Source organism: Notamacropus eugenii, chromosome 3 (assembly GCF_028372415.1).
Source record: "Notamacropus eugenii isolate mMacEug1 chromosome 3, mMacEug1.pri_v2, whole genome shotgun sequence".
NCBI lineage: Eukaryota > Metazoa > Chordata > Mammalia > Diprotodontia > Macropodidae > Notamacropus > Notamacropus eugenii.
Window position 1 is genome coordinate 413,550,244 of NC_092874.1, and position 18,569 is coordinate 413,568,812.

At 40.2% G+C, this 18,569-nt stretch overlaps 1 protein-coding gene across 3 annotated transcripts in view; it reads right to left on the reverse strand.

The window, feature by feature from the left end:
• The window catches only part of GRB10 (growth factor receptor bound protein 10), a 262,309-nt gene that overhangs the window by 204,128 nt on the left and 39,612 nt on the right, over positions 1-18,569 (reverse strand). For 2 of the 3 annotated variants that reach the window (XM_072598165.1, XM_072598161.1), the window contains exon 2: positions 3,250-3,396. The exons of the other annotated variant lie outside the window; for it this stretch is intronic. The gene's annotated coding sequence lies outside the window, so the exon portion shown is untranslated. The remainder of the gene's footprint in view (positions 1-3,249; positions 3,397-18,569) is intronic. 3 annotated transcript variants of the gene reach the window in all.

The window sequence follows — 18,569 nt, forward strand, 5'->3', positions numbered from 1 at the left end:
TGGACCTGAGTATCTGGGAGAAAGACAACATAAATACCCTTAAAAAATATAATAAATAACTACTAATAATAACGTGTATTCATAGAGTACTTAAAGATCTACAAAGGGCTTTATGTACGTTACATTACAAATGATCAATGGATCACAGATTTGTTCAGTCATGTCCAACTTTTCATGATCTCATATGGGTTCTTCTTAGTAAAGATACTAGAGTGGTTTGTCATTTCCTTCTCCAGTGAATTAAGGCAAACAGAGGTTAAGTGACTTGCCCAAGGTCACACAGCTAGTGAGTATCAGAGACCAGATTTGAAATCAGGTCTTCCTGACTCTAGGCTCCATGGAGCCACCCAGCTGTCTCCAGTCACATATTTGATGAATTTAGGTTATCAAGCCCAACTGTGCCTCAAAGGCACAGTTGTCCAAGGTCACACAGATAATAAGTGGCAGAGATGAGATTTGAACTCACATCCAAAGGAAGCATTCTTTCCATCTTATCACATTGCTTCCCATATTTCACTGGATCCTCAAAATAGCTCTGAGAAGGTGCACTATTTTTGTCTCCATTTTACAAATAAGGAAACTGAGGCTCAGAGAGAAGGTACTTTACTGGGCAGGCAGCTACTAAATTTCTGAGGTGGGATTTAAATGCATCTAATCCAGCCTCCAAATCCAAAGCTATTCACTATACAATGCTGCCAGAGGCTCTCGGGGCAAGCAATGAGCTGAGTTTTAGACATGTTGAGCTGGTTCAATCAAGGAGCTAAAAATGCTAGTCTGGCACTCAGTTCCAAAGTCAGTGCTGGAGATGTGCTAGTACATCTGTGGGCAAGCTGTAAGCCTCAAACACCTAAAAAATCTGGTTATTCTCAGGAATGTGACCTAACAAGGTACAAAAGGGTCATGATATTTCCATTAAGTAATCTAATCATCATTCACTGAGTCTTCTAAGAAATGGAGGGGAAAAAGGAAATCAAAGACCACTTCATTCAACCCCTTCACTTTACAGATGAGGAAACTGAGGTCCAAGGAGGTTCAGCATCTTGTCCAACATCACATAGGCAGTAAACACAGAGGTGGTATTCGAATTTAAGACTCCAGAATTAACATTTTTTTCTATGTACCCCACTGCTGGTGAAAGCTAATCAAGAGTGTTCAGAGAATAAATATGTCAGGCAGCCTAACTACTATGCCATGCAAGAAGAATTATATTTTTCTACTGAGGAATACTCTCTCTCTCTCTCTCTCTCTCTCTTTCTCTCTCTCTCTCTCTTCCTCTCTGACTCCTCTCCCCAACCCCACAAATTTAAATAACTTTAATCAAGTTTTGAGACAGAAATGACAAAGAATCAAGGGGTAACTTTTTTAAAATAAAAAAAGAACAAAAAAAAATTTTCCCTGTCAAAAATACACTCTGGGTCAATATCATGGTCAGATAAGGGAGAAAAGAGAAGAATCAGAAGGAGACGGAAAGAAGCCAAAATAACAAGTTTACTACCCAGCTGCTACTTCCTACAAGTTCTCCCTTCTGGATCTATCTCCCTATGCTTCAACTCCAATTCCTCAACCACCTTTTATTAGAAACTAGTCTTAATTCCGGGTCTAGCACTGTACCAGAGTAATCAATACAAGTATCTCTTACTAAAGATGATATGCCTAGTGTTGGACTTAAAAGCCCTGATTTCTACCCCACTTAGTTTCTATGATCAAGAATCTGACTACTTAGAACTTATAAGACCCATCATCACCAAAAGAATGGTCAACACTCGATTCTTGTACCCATCTAGTTGATCTGTTACAGGGAGCTGTTCACCCTTGATAATTCCAACTGCCCCAAATCCACTGGATTATAAATTTTTAAAATTAATTTATTTGTTTTTAGTTTTCAACAATCACTTCCATAAATTTTAAATTTTCTTCCTTCCCAAGATGGCATGCAATCTTATATGGGTTTTACATACATTGGATTATAAACTTCTTGAGAGCAAGGAAAATTGCTTTACTTGTATATTTTTTATTAGCACATCCTTCCCTGTTCCCTCCACCTCCCCCCATCTCACTACTAACACCCAGACCATGAACACAAAAGGAGCTCACTGAATGTAACTTAAATTGAAATGCTTACATTAGATTGTGAGCTCCTTGAGGCAGAGATTGCCTTCTGACTTTACTCATATCGCCCTGGCTTAGCACAGTGCCTGGCACATAGTAGGAGCTTAATATTTACTTACTGACCTATTGACTGAAATGAAAACAGAAGACTTGCCCTATCTGTTTTACCAGGACCTCAGTTTCATCATCTGTAAACTGAAGAGGTTGGCCAAGAAGACCCCTAAAAGTCACTTCTAGCTCTAGATCTTTGGTTCTATGGAAAATGACCTAAAATCTCCTTCCTCCACATAGAGAACCTTGGGATTTTTGAAATGGAAGCACCAAGGCAAGAAAACCCCAGGGCATGTAAGACATAGAACCCTCATCTTGCTGAGCAGGCTCTTCTCTACAAATGTGGTTTCTAAAGCTCTTTACAACATGGCCCTTCTAACCTTTCTAGGATTGCCCTTTACTCCCTCCCACGTCCATTCACCTACTTGTTCCTTTCCCAGAACCCTCCATCTCCTCCACTTCCCATCTCTATGGGCTCTCCCTTCTTACCTCCACCTCTTAGTCTCTTTGTCTTTTGTTCAGGACTCACCTTCTGCAGAAGGCTCTCCTGGTCCCCCCAGATGCCAGTGCTGTTTCTTCTCAAGTTACCTGCTATCTATTATACCTCTCTGTTGGTCTAGTAACTCACATGTAGTCTCTCCCACTAGAATGTGAATTCCTTGAGAGCAGAGATCAGTTTTGTCTTTATTTTTTATCTCTAATTCTTATGCCTTGCACAAATGAGGTGCTTAATAAATACTTGTTGGCTGACTGACTGCTGGTCTAAGTAGGGAGAAAGTGCAATTTGTAAAACTAACTGCAGTCAGGGATTCCTTATCCACCCACCCCCAACCCATTCAACTCCTTTCTCAGCATCAAGAGAAGAATCCAGGCATGAGGAGTAAAGAAAGGTGCAAAAAGAAGGAACAAGAAGGATGAGATCATTCTCTTCTCTGCCACATCTAGCCTAACTGGGATTGCAGGATGAAGTACAGGAAATAAGGATTTATCTCTTTATATTTGGTTGTACATTCTTATCAGTCCTTCTGTCTTCTTAAAGAAACATCCCCTTTATAAGCACACAGTGGCTAAAAAATAAAGATTTCTTACCAGTCACGGTTCTGTCCAGTCTGACTAATAGGTTGTCTATCCTCCCTTGACTGAGTGAAACCCAAAACAATCAAAACTGCCAGTCACTGGGACATCTGTTCTTAGCGCTGAGTCCACTCCCGAAGACCATCTCAGGAAACTCCAAAGCTGAAAAATGAAACAAGTCTTCACTGAACTCATTTTCTGCTACTGAGCGTAAAGTTAAAAAGAAAGACATTTGTAAAAGGACTAATTAAAGAAGATTTCAGGCAGAACAACAATGAAAAAAAGAGAGAGAGAGAGAAAATCAACTAGAAACAGGGTTCTGGTTGCCATGTCAACTGATTATAGGAACAAACTCCAAAGGGACCAAAGGGGAGATGTGCCCCCTCCCCCATTCACTGAAAGCATTTCTGCCATGTCTGGAAAGCCAGAATGAGTATCGTTTCCTTGCCATCTACTACACAAGATCACACTCTTTTTCCTTTTCCAAAACTCTGGACCCTCTCTCGGGATGTCCTCTGACAATATAAAGCCTACTCATGTTCTAAGACACAGCACCATACTGCCTTCTCAACAAACTATCCCTTTTCTCAATACTCATTAAGCTTAAATCTCTATCTCACATTATCATCATCTTTATCAAGAAAGCTAATATTTATATAGCACTTCCAGGTTTGTAAAGTATTTGACAAATTTCATCCTCCCTGGAGGACAGGTGCTACCATGATTCTCATTTTACAAATGGAGACACTGAGGCAGACAGTTCCGTGACTTGCCCAGAACTAGTAAGTGTTAAACTCAGGGGTTTTCTTGACTCCAACTCTAGCGCTCTACTCACTGTGCCAAACTAGTGGCCTCTACTATGTCACTGCATACTGTCACATGCTGTGTGACAGGGGGTTATTTCTACAGAGGTTATTTAAAATATAAGGTAACTTACTGCCTCGTATTTTGTACATAGTATAGTCGCACAATGGCCTCTTTCTTATCGACCTCTTCAACTCCCATGATCTCTAACTGTGCTCTACTTCAGCCACCCACAGAGGTGGTTGAAATCTTTGACCTCACTATCACGCCACGATCCTAAACTCTGGGACTTCCCCTCCTCCATGATCACCATAGTCTACTCTTCCCCCGCACTCAGGCCTCAGTGCTATACCTGGTGTACTCCACCCTCATGAGGACACTCCTTCTCTTAGTCCTTCAACTTTCTTCTGATTTCACTTCCTTGCCCCTTCGGTGGAGACCAGAAAGTCATTCCTACAATTCAGTGCCCTACACCAAATCTCATGTTCTCTCATTCTCTTAACAGTTCCCATTCCTGCTAATCTCCACCTCAGAATCAATCCCATCATCTGCTTTTTCCATTCCTCCTCCAGAGCTGCTGCGCCCTGCTAGAACTGGTCATTTGGTCTACTACAAAAATTCATGCTCTAATGGACTCTTACTGCTATACCACATGGCACATACTAGCAACTTAAGAAATGCTTCATTCCTCCCTTTCAATTCATTTCTTATTGACTCAATCCTATACTACCCCCAGAGGCTACTCCAAATCTCCTCAGTCAGGTCAACAACTCTATTTCTCCTCCTTTTCTTTTAGCTGATGAAAAAAATCTGAGTTTTCTTATCTCCCTTCCTCTACACCTAAATATCTCTTTTTCTTCATTCATTCTCACCTCTTCTTTCCCTTCTGGGGCTAGGAGACATACCTGCAATACCTAGGGACCATGATGAAGAATCCCTGGCAGGTGTAGAGATACATCAAAACTAATAGAACATGCTTGTTGTTGATGAAAGACTGTGAGTCCCCTAACTATGGCTACAAACAGAAAATAGCACATAAGGGGTCAGAGCTGCTTGAGGTTCCCCACTTAGTGGAGGGCAGACTTCCACCCCTTACTTTGTACCGAAAGTGCTCTGGATTTTCAGTGACCTCTTCATTGCCAAATCCAGTGACCTTTTCTCAGGTCCCATCCTCCTTATCCTTCCAATGGCCTTTGACTTTTGATACTCTCACCCACAACGAGATCTGTTAACACTGGTGTCTCCTGACTCTCCTTCCTACTGACTGCTTCTTCATTGGTTTAGCTTTCTCTCCCTACTCCAAAGGGTTGGTGTAATTTAAGACTGTCTCCTTGGCACATTTGTCTTCTTTCTCTGTCCTGTTTCCTTTGGCAGTCCTAACCACCTCCACCGCTTCACGGAGACTTGGATGCAAGTGGCTTCCCAGGCTGCTCCTACATCCTCCCAAATGTCTCCCAAGCTATCAACAGACTCCCTTGCGCACCTCCACTGGTTCATTTCCCTTCACAAACAAGCCTATGTGTAACCTACTCATAGCTTTCTTTAATTCCTCTCCTTCCTCTGAAAGTAATCATTTCCCTCAAATTTCTCACTAAAATTGCCTCCTCTGTCCTTTTCCTTTATCATTTCACCTTCTAGCCTAATCATTTGTGTAAACCACCACCACCACCCTCTCTGGAAACTTTATTCTTTTTAAAGGCAGAAATTCTATAGTGTTTCCATCTCTGAATACCCAGCACTGGTCTGTGCACACAGTAAGAGCCTAATAAATCTGAGTCTACTTTAATTTCATCTGTTAGGTATGTGTGCAAACACTGCAAAGGAGATCATGTGTAGTTCTTCATGACTTCATATATCTATCAAAAATACAGATCAATAGAATGTGCTAACTGACTGGTTTTCCCCACAAATTATCCCTGAAAATAAGATGAGTTCCTAGTATTTGCTTTACAGAGCAGTTGCCTATTAAGTTTTAAAAAATAAATGGTACTATTGCTTGTCAAATTTTCCCTGGATTTGGTGATAGGAAGATGGCAGGCGGAGAATCCTACTTCATGCACATATTTGTTGTGCGACCAACCATGAGAAAGTTATTTTAACTCTATGAACTTCAGTTTCCTCATCAATAAAATTGAGGTAATAGCACTTATTTTACAGGGAGGTTGTGAGGTCCATGCAATATACAGTATACACAGGACTTTGTAAACTTTAAAACCTAAATTTTAACTATTGTAATACATACATATATATATATATATAAAACCACTTCTACCATCAGCAATTCTCATTAATGCATAATTTTAGTCTAAATCTTATCTCAGTCTAATCTTCAGTCTATTTATCCTTAATAAAAGAATTTGTTCTGTAAAACCTGGACTCAGTCAAAAGGCCGAATCCAAGGACTTAGAACGTCTTAGGTGGCCTCTGGGACACAGGTTCTCCAGCCCCAGAACAGTAAGAGACTAAGTATATTTGCCCACGGGTCGCACAGACAGTATGTAAAAGACACAGGACTTGTATTGAAATCTCCTGGATGCCAAAGCCAGCTAACAACTATAGTCAGGATGCCTCATTCTCCCAGTTTTTTATGTGTGTATGTGTATGTGTATTAATATGTATATGCATGTGTGTATGTATGTAAGCATGTCTGTATATACGTATATAATATATTTACAGTTATTCTCCTTCTCCTAGTCAACTCACATCACTAGACCAAATAAACTGAGGCCACTTCCCTCACAGACACAAAATTTATGAGAAAAATACACTCCAAACATAGGAGAATAAAACTGATTAAAATTTGAGACTTGCCATCTAAATTTTTAGGATCCAAGGTACATACTTTTTTGACAGAAATGGGAAATTAACTGTACCTATCAAATCATCAGACTAGGGTCATTTTCTCAGCTCATCAGACTCCTGTGATTTTAGAGCAATGTGAGCCTTCTGAGACACTCTCCTCCTTACGCCTCAGTTTTCTATAACAGCAGATGAAGTGCAGATCTGTCCTAATTTATCTAATTTCAAGATGCCCGATTTTCACACCAGGAGAGCCAACCTTTTCACCTCAGTACCAAATATGAATGCCCCGGCAACACTTAAAGAATGTCTTTGAAGTACTTAAATTCCTAGGATCTGTTCTAATAGCGCTGTTTGCCACCTGCATCTGGCTCATTAGCGCTGACATCGCTATTTATTAAGTATCCAATATCAGCCAACACTGAATTACTCAATTACATGGCGCCAAAATAAATCTTTTGCTCATTTATTCTACTCAGATATTAAAATAGATTTCGGTGGCACGGATGTGAGCATCACCCTCCACAGATGCAGACCATAACCTTTCCCTCTCTGACTATCTTATACTCCTTTCTTTTTATAATTTTGCCACAGGAGATCCACCCAAAGTGCTGATGGCCCCTCCTGAGCTGAGAAGTTTGTTGTTGTTCAAATCATTTCAGTCATGTCTGACCCTTTCTGACCTCACTTGGGCTTTGCTTGGCAAACATACCAGAGTGGTTTGCCATTTCCTTCACCAGTTGGAGCCAGGGGAACCATTTTGTCAGGTAATGGGAGGTTAAGTGACTTGCATTGGGTCACACAGTGAGGAAGTATCTGAGGCTGGATTTGAACTCAAGTCTTGCTGATAGAGTCCAGTGCTTTATTCACTGAGCTACTACTCTCTGTCTCTGATAGAAGTTAAAGTTTAAAAATTGTTTGATTCTTAATACTTCCTTTTCCACCATTTTGCCACCATCAGCGCAGAAGCAAGTCTGAGTGTCACTTTCTGCAAGTCTGAGTGTCACTTTCTATTTGTATTACAGATCACAAAGGTCGAAGAATTAATTACCAAGTAGCCAGTGTATTGGTGATGAGTCTGTATAGTCAGTAAAGTTGATCCTTGGGAAGCAGACACAGTCTGGGGCTGGGACCATATGGGTCCATGAGAACCTGTCAAAGTTTGCCTTTACTGGCAAAGTCTATGAGAACCCAAGGTCAACTGCATACCATGATGAGACATGGGAATTTAACTGTGGAGTTGCATCTTGAAATTGTTCAACCAACTCAGCAGAGTCCAAAAGGACAGGAAAACTCATCAAGCAAGTGAGGCATGTGCTTTCAGTAAGATCATATTACTGGTACACAAATTGTCTTTTAAATCTACAGTTTGTGACTATAGTATTTGCTACTGTTTCTACCTTCTATCAATTACATTTATATATTCTTTGCAGTTGTGTTAGCATGTGCATGCACGCACACACACACACACACACGTGCACACACACACACGTGCACACACACACACGATAGCCTGACATGCCTGTTGGTCCAATCTATCCAAACAAAAGGTTATCATCCATATGGGATAGATAAAGAAAATTTTTAACTGAAGGGATATTCATGTAAGACCAGTAGCTCCATAGGAATGTAACTTACAGAGAAAACAGCTGGGTTTCTAGAGGCCTGGAGAGAATAATGCAGGGGGTGGATGGCAGACGGAAAAGAATAATAACCCACAAGGCCACCTGCCTCATTCCTCAAAGATCATAAAGGAAATAGCTCAAACCTTTAGAAAATGTGACCTAAGTTGGACACTCACACACACCCTTATCATCACCTCCCAAATCCGTCAGACTCCTCACTCCTCTCTTTGGGGAAATACAAGCCTAAAACTCTCCAGACACATACTTCCAATTTCTTTGGGTTTGCCAGCTGCTTTTGTCTTTGTCATGATGTACTGAGAACTGGTCTCAGAGGTAGAAAGTTTGAGTTCTCATCCCACCTCTGATGTATCCTGGCTGTGTGATGCTGCGTAAGTCCCTTAACCTCTAAATTAACTCTCTGGAATGCCAAAGTAAAGAGAAAGTATTGACTTTGCATTGGTAAAGGGGATAGGAGTTCCCTTTTATTAGTGAACTCATAAATATAGTCCCTATTCTGGGGGAACAGCAAAACGAACCTCATTCCAACATAGCTACCACCTTAGTTCAGGTCCCCATCACCTCTCACCTTGACTATTACAACAGTCTTATTGGTCACCAAGTCTCTCACCATTCTGGTCCATCCTACACACTGCTAGGAGAGGAATTTTCCTACTAGATCTGATTATGCCACCCTCTTACTTAATCAATACCAGCGGCTTCCCATTGCCTCAAGGATCAAATATAAACTCCTCTGTTTAGTTTTTAAAGCCCTACATATCCTGGCTCTGACCTGTCTTTCTAGCATTGTTGGGACACTGCACGCCTTCCCACACTCTGGGATCCAGCTAAACTGGCCTACTGTGTTCCTCACACATGACACTCTAACACCCATGTGCCTCATCCCACATCCTAACCTCTGCCTCAATGGATCCCTCACTTTCCTTAAGACACAGCACAGTACCATTATTTCCATGAAACTTTCCTGATTCCCCCCACCTAAATTCCCTGCAAACTATTACCCTCCCTCCCAAACTACCTTTAACTCCTCTGAGTGTGTTGATATATATACACACATATGTGTATTTATAAAACTTCATTTAAATTGCATTTATTTCTATACGTACTTCTGTTTTATTCTGAACTTAAGAAATAAAACAAGCATTTCCATAGTATAGTAGAACAGAAAAAGATGATTGCACATGAAACTGCAAATCTATCATACGCAACTTCTATTTCTTTTCAACATGTAATAAAGTTATTATATAACTAACATTTTTTCCTTTTTTTCTTCCCTCCCCCTCCACCCTAGAGATGGCTATCATTACACACACACACACACACACACACACACACACGTAAAACCATTCTATACATACTTCTATTTATCAGTTCTTTCTCTGGATACAGAGAGTATCTTCTTTCACATTGTCCTTTGTAGTTAATTTGGGAATTTATAATAGTCAAAATGACTTAGTCACTCAGAGTTGTTCTTCAAACAATACTGTGGTTGCTATATACAATTATTCTCCAGTTTTGCTCATTTCGCTGTTATTTTGTGCACGTCTTCCCATGTTTTCCTAAGATCATCCAGCTCATCATCTCTTATAGCACAGTAGTATTCTACCATAATCATACACCACAACTTATTCTATACATACTTCTTGTCCCCATCTCTCCAAGCTCCTTAGGGTAGAGATTGTGTCACTTTTCATACCTCACACTCCCAAAGACTAGCAGAGGGCCTGGCACATAGTAGACATTTACTAAATGCTTACTGATTAATTAATTGAAGGAAAAGAATAAGAAATAGGGAAATGTTTAAGGGAGGTGCTAAAGCCACCGAGCAGGCAGAGGGCAGAAGGAAGGAATGGGGTGAGGGAAGAGTATGGAAAGCGATAGAGGTGCCCTGTTTTACAACTTTTGTCTTGAGTTTTATTGTCTAAAAGCAAACAGAGTACCCAGTGATTTTTAGTCTCTCCCAATTCCAGTACACCTTCCACTTGGCTGTCAAACTGATCTTCTGAAAGGGCAGGCCTAGCATGTGATGTCATTCCTCCTACATGTCACCCCACTCTACCCCTGGTTCAGTTACTTCCATTTACTGATTCCTATTACCTCCAGGATCAAATAAAGATTTTTATTTCACTATTAAAGCCCTTAAAGTAACAGTCTCTTCCTACCTTTCCAGTCTCCCTACACCTTACTTATGTCCACACACTGAGATCCAGTGGCTGTTCCACAGGACTTGCCATTCCCAGATTCCATGCATTCCACTGGCTGTCCATGCCTGGAATTCTCTCCCTCTCTACCTACTGTCTCCCCTGGCTTCCTTCAAGTCTTAGCTGAAATCCCACCTTATACAGGGGGCTGTTCCTGATCCTTCTTAATTAATTCTAGTGCCTTCTCTTTGTTGTGTCTCCAATGTATCCTGTTTATAGCTTCTTGGTACACAGTGGTTTGCATACATATGATCTCCTTGAGAACAAGAGTGATTTTTGACCCTATTTTGTATCCCTGATGATTAGCACGGTGCCTATCACATGGTAAGTGCTTGATAAATGCTTGCTGACAGACTGATTTCAAACACTGATGATGAGATACTTAAGAATCCCATATTGCTGAATTTCCATTGACTAGGGTTTGTCTAATAGTTTTGATTTATTTTTTAAATGAAATGACTGGAATTCCCTTTAGGGGCTATATTTTCTGTGGTCAAGGACAACTATCGGTATTTCTTTTCTGATCCACTTTCTAATTATAAATGAATAGAGCATTTATTAAGTGCTTACTACATGCAAAGCATTCTGCAAAGCAATGGGGAACCAAACAATAAAATAAGACAACAAGGAGCTCGTATTCTAATGCGGGAAAGATAACATATGGTGGGTTTCAGTTGCAAGTCAGCTGGAAAGGTCTCATGGTCCTTAAGGCAAAGCAGCAAAGCAGATGTTAATGTCTCTTTTTTTTAAGGTCATTTCCACAGACAAAAATGATATCAGTTTCTGGCGTTGCACCATTTGACAATGCCAAGGACTCTGGTAACAAGAACTTTCTCCTCCGAGTCATCAGATGCTAAGGCTGTAGCACCATTTGAGTAGAAGCTCCATGAGGGCAGGGATTGTATTTTTGCTTCTTTCTGCAACACTTAGCACATAGTAGGAACTTCATAAATTTTTATTGATTGATTGAAGGAACAGTTACCAGGCTACATGTCCAGTGGAGTTGTTGTCCAGGATGACGGCTGAAGGAGAGGGGCTAGAGGCATTCAAAAGAATTTGGAGTTCAGGGTCTCGGGTGTTCTTTATCAAAGTCTGAGGGGAGATGGTTCTGGTCAAGAGTGGTAGTGCCTGGCACATACTGCCTTCTGTCTTCTAGGGGAGTCCTCCTACTTCACTAGACTGGCATACTTGCCCTCTGAGTGGCAGATGGCAGGGAAGACTGGTCTCTGCAAGATTAGCTTCACTGAGTGATGGCCATGAGGGCTAGATTGGAAGTAGGACCAGATATCTGTCTGTCACTCCCAAACCTCCTGTGGTCATGCCAATTGGTGGAAACTGGTCAGCAGCTGTTGATGATGAGAAAGATGGACCCCTTATCCACAATGAATTTTCCTCTCAAATATGGCTGAAAGACCAGGCTGGAGATAGGTCAGGTGGGTTGGGGGACCCTACTGTTATTTAGGCTGTTGGGCTCATAGGTTCTAGGCTGTCTCCATCAGGTTCTGAGGGAACAGACTAGCTAAGATGGCGGTGGTGGTTTGATGTAACTGGTACATGTTGCCTCTTATCTCTTCTGCTCAGAGTGCATTGATATTTCTGGGTACTTGTTGACTGAAATGACTGATTTCAAACACCGACAACCAGAATACAAAAGAATCTGTGTTTCTTGGATGCCCTGTAACCAGAATATAGCTAATAGGTCTGACTTATTTTTTCAGCGAGGCCAGCTTTCCTTCCCTGTGAGTAGCAGTTGGTTGGCAGTCATTGGGGATGGCTGGCCCTTTCCCCACAGAATTTGTTTCCACAGATGACAAGTGTGAGGACTGGGCTAGAAGCAGTTCCTATGATCTAAGCATGGAAGGATGCTGCCACTCTCAGGGCTCCTGTGCTTACTATGAATTATGGATTCTGATGCATGTCAGAGAAGGAAGAAAGATGATACATAAAAGCACATTTCTTTATTGGCTCATACACCTATAGAGACACTGAGATAAGGCATCCTCTTTTGGTCACTATACTCAAAGCATTCGAGGGCTATTTCAATCAGTCATGAATTAATAAGCATTTACTAACTGCCCACTATATGTCAGCCACTTATGACTCACTGGTTGAAAAGGATCCAAGGGCTATTTCTAAGAAGTGATGAGGTACTCCTGGAGGGGCCTTTGCTCCTTAATACTTCTGCACCGAACAAATCCCCTCTTGATAGACTTCTCCTTACATAAACATAAAAACCATCTAACCCACACCCACTTCCCAGCCATAACATGGGTATGGAATAGTTTTATCTCTTCATATACTTCTCATTCTCAACACATCCAAGTCTTCTTGCTCAGAATACCTACCCCTCTCCTAACCCTTCACAGTAGGAGTTTTTAACCTTTCTTGTACAGCAGACCCTTTGGACACTATGTATCCTTCCTCTGAAAAAAGCACTCTTAAATACATAAAACATGATAACAAAAAAAGGCAATTATATTGAAATATAGGTAGCCAAATATACAACTTCATGGACCTCAGGTTAAGAATTTGTGCTTTAGAGCATATATGTCATGGATGAGGAAGGGTATTAAAATGATGGAATGATGGTCAAAAACTTTCCCTTCATTCATGTTCTTGGCCTAATGAATTACAATATATTATACTAAATAATATATGAACAATGGCCCAGAAAAATAAAATTGTGTAGAAGACAAACCAGAAATACAAAATGTCCAGAGTAAGAAGTATGCTCCATCTCAGGATCCTTCCATAAATCCTATGATCCTAAGGTCATTCAAGGATTGTGACAGAAACTAAAAAAAATTTAGATACCATGGATTAAAGGGCTTTACAATTTAAGTTACTGTTATATGATTAGCCATCTTAAGTAATCGTTTCAAGTAGTAACATATATAAAGCCAAAGAATTTTAAAAGTTGAAAGGAATCTTACATTTATCTGCCTAGTTGAGGAGACAGCACATATATACTATGCTAGAATTAAGAAATTTATATTCTAGAAAGGCAATGTTGCCTGGCATGGTAGAAAAAATGCTCAACTTGGAGTCAAGAGGATCTCAGTTCAAATCCTGCCTCGGACAATTACTAGCAGGAACTTATATAACCTGCCAAACCCACATTTCCTTATTTGTGAAATGGAAAGAGCACCTCACTCACTGGGTTGTTGTAAGACTCAAAATGAGATAATTAATGTATGCAAAGCACTCTGAAAACTTTAAAGTCCTCCATAAATGTCAGTCATCTGGACATATGCTACCTCTAGCTAAAATAAAGGAATGAATCCGTATAGTGTAGACTCTTCTCATTAGCATCTAAATGGGTTAGATGCCAGAATCCAAGAAACCCTACCCTTGGAAACCAACAGAGCTCCGAACTAGAAGTCTCAAGTTCCTTCCCCCCAGAGAACAAAGCCTCCACAGGGCCTCCTCTCCTTAATCATCTATCCCTTCAGCAATCCCTTCTCTATCCCTCACCCAGGGCTCGCTACTCCTCTCACCCTAATTCTCCACACCTCAGCTCTAAAGGGCCAAGCAGGCTCTCCCCTAATTTCAAAGATGGCAATCAGCTAATCCAATAAACTCATTATAATAAAGAAGACTGCAGAAAGAGGAATAGTTTATTAATGATGTTTAATACAACATTTTAAAATTGAACCGTTCCCTGAGTACCTAAAGTATACATAACATACTATAAAACAAGGGCTTTCTGAAAACCGGCAATAACTGTGGTGTGGTCTATTGTATTAATTTGTGTACATCAAACAAAATAATAAAACAAAAATGTGTAACTAGAAAAAATAAACTGGTATAAAGTCATCTGATATTTAGATATAGGTAAATGACAAAATAATTATACCTGAAAATACCAGAGACCTGGCCCTGGAGACAAAGAAGACCTAGTTTAGGTCTTTCTTTGAACACATCCTATACTGGCTATGTAATCCTGGGCAAGTGACTTACCCTCTCATGGATCCCAGAAACTCCCTGAGCCCAATAAATTACCAAGAAGGCGCTTGTCTGCATTAGTAGAGAAATAGAACAATTTGTTAAAATGCTACATTGTATGTATATATATATTTGTATACATTCACACATATATGTAATATTATTTTTAAAAATCAAAATGTAGATATTTTAATGTCAGGATTTATTTAGACTACAGTGGTTCCTAACCTAGGTCCAAAGACTTTAAAAAAAAATTGATAACCTATATTATGTCTCCTCTGTTATCCTATCTATTTTATACATTTAAAAACATTATTTTGAGTTGGGGTACATAAGTATCACCAGATTTCCAAAAGGGGTCCATGACACAAAAGGTTAAGTACTAGCCCTGATTTAGAGGCTTACTCCATAACGAACATTATTTATTTGTATTAATTGAAAATTTATTTCAAATAATTTTTAATATTATGCATAAACACAAGTTACACACACATAAACACACACAGATGCATCCTTCTACTCTGCTGAAGCCTTTACTTCATTGATGGGGTACCAGCAGTCCACCTATATCTCACCTGTGCAGTTCTTATTTATGTAGTTCCATAAATCCTCCTTGTACAATCTGCACAGTATATTAGGTCTTCCTCTGATTCTTTTCATAATTCTTGGTAGAAAGAACACGGATTTGTAGTCAAAGTCACAGTTAAAATCTAGCTCTGCTACTTCCTCACCTATATGACCAGAGATAAGTCAGTTCAACTCTATAGTATTCCTCAGTATCCTTATCTGTAACATTACTGAGTTGGACCAGATGATTTCTAAAGTCTTTTTCAGCTCTAAATTCTAAAATCCTTTTAAATCTGGTGTCCATCTATTACCCTTCACTGTCAATACGTGATAAACTCTCCCGCTTTTCTAGTCATAGAATTCTTTCTTTTATGCTACTTGATAAGTATCCTGAATCAAACTCCTAGGGAAAACTATCTCCAGTCACTGACTCCAATTTCTCACCTCTCACTCACTTGGAATGAGGAACTCCTCTCTCAAAGGTAACCAAGGATCTCTGAATTGCCTTTTCTCCATCCTAATCCTTCTGGAACTCTGCAGCCTTTAACATAGCCCTTCTGGACTCTCCCTTAATTTTCATGACAATGCACTATCCTGTTTTTCTTCTTACCTACAGGGCAAATCTTTCCTGGTCACTTTTGCAGTATCACCATCCACATCCTGCTACCTTTGTAGGTGTGTATCACAGAGACTCTCTCCTGGACCTTCTCCTCCACTCCCTCTACACTCTTTTTTCAGCGACCTCATCAGATTCCATGGATTCAATTATCATCTCTTCATAATTACTTCCCCCAATCTACACATCCAGCCTTTATATTCCTCCTGAGTTACAGTCTCACATCTAGTTTCCTGTTTAGCATCTCTGCCTGAACATCCCACCCAAACTCAAACTCATTATCTGTACTCCTAAAACCCCCTCCTGCTCCTAACTTTTGTACTTATGTTGTAGGCACCAACATCTACTGAAACTGTTCATAAAGTTTTCCTCCACTCTTCAACTCAGTTATCTGCCACATCCAATTAGTGGTCAAGTCTTATTGACTCCACCTCCAATATCCTCTGCATCTACTCCCTTCTCTCTGCTTATAACATAATCCACCTCCTGATCCAGGCCCTCACCACCTTTCCCCTGGACTGTTACAAAAACCTTCGACTTAATTTCTCTGCATCCAGTCTCTCCCCTTTCTAGTTCTCCTCCACATTGCCATATTGAAATTCTTCAATTACAGATCTCACCGTTGTCACTCCCTCTCCTCAAGAAACCTTAGTAGCTTCCCATAACCCTTAAAATTTAAATTCTTCTATTTTGCATTTAAAGCATCTCACAAACTGGCTCCAGTCTATCTTTCCAGACTAATAACACATTACATCCCCCTTCAACATACTCCACATATCAGCCAAAGTGGCCCCCTTACTGTTCTCCAAATGCATTCCATCTCTTGCCTCTGCACCTTTGCAAAGGCTGTCTTCATGCCTAGAACACTCTCCCTCCTCATTTCCACCTCCTGGAACTACCAATTCCTATAAAGGCTCTGCTAAGGTGCCATGTCCTAAAAGAGACCTTTCATAATTTCCTCAGTCATTAGAGGCCCCTCCTGCAATCATACATGTATGTGCATGTGTCTGTAATATATACATACATACAAAGTAACTGCTGATTTTTGAATATATTACTACTAAGTCTCCCTGTGGAAAGAGGTTGTTTCGGTTTTAAATTTCTATCTCCAGTGCTTGACAGAGAAATGTTTAATAAATTCTTGTTGATTAATGAATATTTCTTGGTTCTTCCATCCTCATTTCTGAACTGTTTTCTATTGATTGAAAATGCCTCTAAGAAGTATTGATAGATATTGTCTTAACATTCATATAATTTATCCAGAGATTGTTTAAGTAGATGAAGTTAGAGCTGGAACAAAGTACCTCCATTTTTCTACTTCCATTACCCATTCTCTCATCCGTATCCACTTCAATAGCACATCTCCCAATTCTTCATCACATTCCAATTTTCCCCCTTCACTGTGCCCTTAGAACCCTGGTTCTATTGTTAACAAGTTTCTATTTAACTAGACATTTTGTTTTTTTACTCATTGCTTCTTTTGGTACTCAGAAAGATCTAGATCCCCCTAGAAGACAATGCATTTCTAGGTGTCCATGCTGTCTAGTAATACACGTACCTTCCCCCATAAACCCAGAAGAATTCTTTTCTATTTATTGCCACTTCCAAAAATCTCCCTCAGAGGCAATCGTTCAGCAAGGCCCTCTCCCTCCCCACCCTTCCTCACCTGCCCTCCCCCAATGCCCAAGTTGACTCCATCCATGCCCCTACCAGTTGGACCATTGTCTTCTACACTCCTATCCTTTTTCCTCCTGTCTATCTAGCAGTCATTTGACTATTCACTTTCCCTCATCCCTCATAGCCCGCGAATTGCCCAAGTCTTATCTATTCTATCACTACAACTTTTCTCACTTCTTCTATCAGTTCCCTTCTCTTCATTCACACAGCAATCTCCACAACCTAACTAGTTCAGGCCCTCTTCATTACCTTTTGCCTAGAAAACAAATGCTTAAATGATCTCTCTGACTCCAGTTTCTCCCCTCTTTAATCCATATTGCACACAGATACTACAGTGATAAGAGCTGGAAGGAACCTTAAAATCCATTGAGTCTAATACCTTTACTTTACGGAGACCCAGAGAGGCTAAGGGACCTATTCAGAGTCACACAGTTGTTTATAGGATTCAAACTCAGGTCTCCCTGATTCCAGTCCAGAACTCTATCTATGATACCACCTAGTGGCCTCCATATCTAAAGCAAAGGTCTAACCATGGCATTGCCATGTTTGAGAAGATCCAATGAAATTCTTTAACCACAAGAACAAAAAACAAACTTCCAATTTGCATTCAAGTTTACCTTCCCAGGCTTTCTGCACATTGATCTCATACATTCCAACCACACTGTCCTCTATTCAGTTCTCCACCCATGATATCTCGTCTTCCACTTGAGTGATTTTCTTTGCATAGGGCTTCCCTCACTACTGGAATGTCGTCCGTCCTCATCTCTGCCTTTTAAAATCCCTGACTTCCTTCAAAGGTCACATTAAACTCACAATCTACACCAAAGGACCATCTATCCTGAGCTCCCCATTTGCTGGTTCCCTTGCCCATAAATTACCTTGTACATACATTTTTATATTTACTTATCTCATGTGTGTGTTGTTTTCCATTCCTTTGGAGGCAGGGGGTTGTTTCATACCTTTCGTCTTTGTATTCCTGACACATACCCGCACAGAGTCTGTCCCAGATCAGGGCTTAACAAAAGTTTGCTTAATGGATGGTCATTTCTTTCAAAAATATATACATATATGAAAAAGATCTGT